Genomic DNA, 2006 nt, shown 5'->3' with positions numbered 1-2006 from the left:
GGTGGGCACTTGGGCTGCTTCCAAATCTTGGCTATTATAAATAAGGCTGTAATAAACATAGGGGTGAATATATTCTTTTGAATTAGCGTTTTGAGTTTCTTTGGATAAATTCCCAGAACTGGAATTACTAGATCATAAGACAGTTCTATTTTTAATTTTTTTGAGGTAACTCCATAATAATGTCCACAGTGGCTGCATCAATCTGCATCACCAACAACAGTGCACAGGATTCCCTTTACTTCCACATGCTCACCAACATTTGTTGTTTGTTGATGTCTTGATGATAGACATTCTGACAGGCTTGGGATCATATCTCTGTGGTTTTAATTTATGTTTCTTTGATGACTAGTGATATTAAGAATCTTTTCTATTGGACATCTGTATGTCCTCTTTGGAGAACTGTCTATTCAGGACACATTTTTAATTGGATTATTTATTTATTTGTTGTTGAGTTTTATAAGTTCTTTATGAATTTTGGATTTTAACCCCTTAACAGATATATCATTGGTGAATATGTTCTCCTATTCAGTGGGTTGTCTTTTCATTTTTTTTTGATGGTTTGCTTTGCTGAGAAAAACTTTCTAGTTTGATGTAGTCCCATTTGTTTATTTTTGTTTGTTTCCCTTTCTTGAGGAGATATATCAGAAAAAAATATTGCTATGAGAAATGTCTGAGATTTTACTGCCTATGTTTCCTTCTAGGATTTTTAAAGCTTTGACTGTTAACATTTAAGTCTTTAATCCACTTTGAGTTTATTTTACTGTGCAGTGTAAGACAGTGGCCTAGTTTCATTTTTTGCACATATTGTCCAATTTCCCCAACACCATTTGTTAAATAGACTATTTTTAGTCCATTGTATGTTTTTGCCTCCTTAGTCAAATATTAATCGACTATCAAGGTGTGTATTTATTTCTGGGCTCTCTATTCTGTTCCATTTATCTATGTCTGTTTTTATGCCAGTACCATGCTTTTGATTACTACTGCCTTGTATTATAGTTTGATATCAGGTAGAGTGATTCCTCCAACTTTATTCTTCTTTATCAAGATTGCTGTTGCTATTCAGGGCCTTTGTGGACCCATATAAATTTTTTGAATATTTGTTCTAGTTCTGTGAAATATATCATTGGTATCTTGATAGGAATTACATTAAATCTGTAGATTACTTTGGGTAGTATAAATATTTTAATGATGTTATTTTTTCCTATCCATGAACACAGTATATTCTTCCACTCATTTATATCTTCTTTAATTTCTTTCTTCAGTGTCTTATAATTTTCCAAGTACAGGTCTTTTAGATCCTTGGTTAAATTTATACTTAGGTATTTTCTTCATTTTGAACACTTGTAAATTTTAGCACAATTTAATAAAGCAATTGGGAATGGGAATTTTTGTTTCCCTTACTGGTAATTCATTATCTTATCTAATAATAGACAAACATGGTAATTGACGGTACCTTCGCTATGCCTCCGATTGGCTAATCAGCATGATATGCAAATTAACCGCCAACAAAGATGGTGGCTAATTTGCATACTGCAGGCAGGGTGGGATAGAGTGAGCCGCCAGCCTGAGCCACCATCCAGGCCCCCGTGTACGACCCCAGAAGCATCCTGCCTGCCACCCGTGATCGGATCTGATCCTGGGCCGCAGGTCGGCCCCAGAAGTCGCCTGCCTGCCTGCTGCCTGTGATCGGATGCAATCCCGGGCAGAAGGCCGACCCCAGAAGCCCCCTGATATGGCAGTAACTCTATCAGTAAGCACTCTAAAGTCAGTGGCATACATGCACCAATTAAAAGACAGATTATGAGGGTGAATCAAAAACAAAACCCACTTTAAATATAAAGACACATATAGATTAAAAGTAAATGAATTAAGCTGCAGCCTGTTTTCTCAGTGGATCAGAGCATTAGCTCTTGGACTGAAGGGTCCCGGGTTAGATTCTAGTCAAGGGCATGTACCTCAGTTGCTGGCTTTATCCCCAGTCCCTATCAGAGCATCTGCAGGAGGCC

The sequence above is a fragment of the Myotis davidii genome, unplaced genomic scaffold (assembly GCF_000327345.1).
Source record: "Myotis davidii unplaced genomic scaffold, ASM32734v1 scaffold1034, whole genome shotgun sequence".
NCBI lineage: Eukaryota > Metazoa > Chordata > Mammalia > Chiroptera > Vespertilionidae > Myotis > Myotis davidii.
This window is presented reverse-complemented; position numbering follows the sequence as displayed.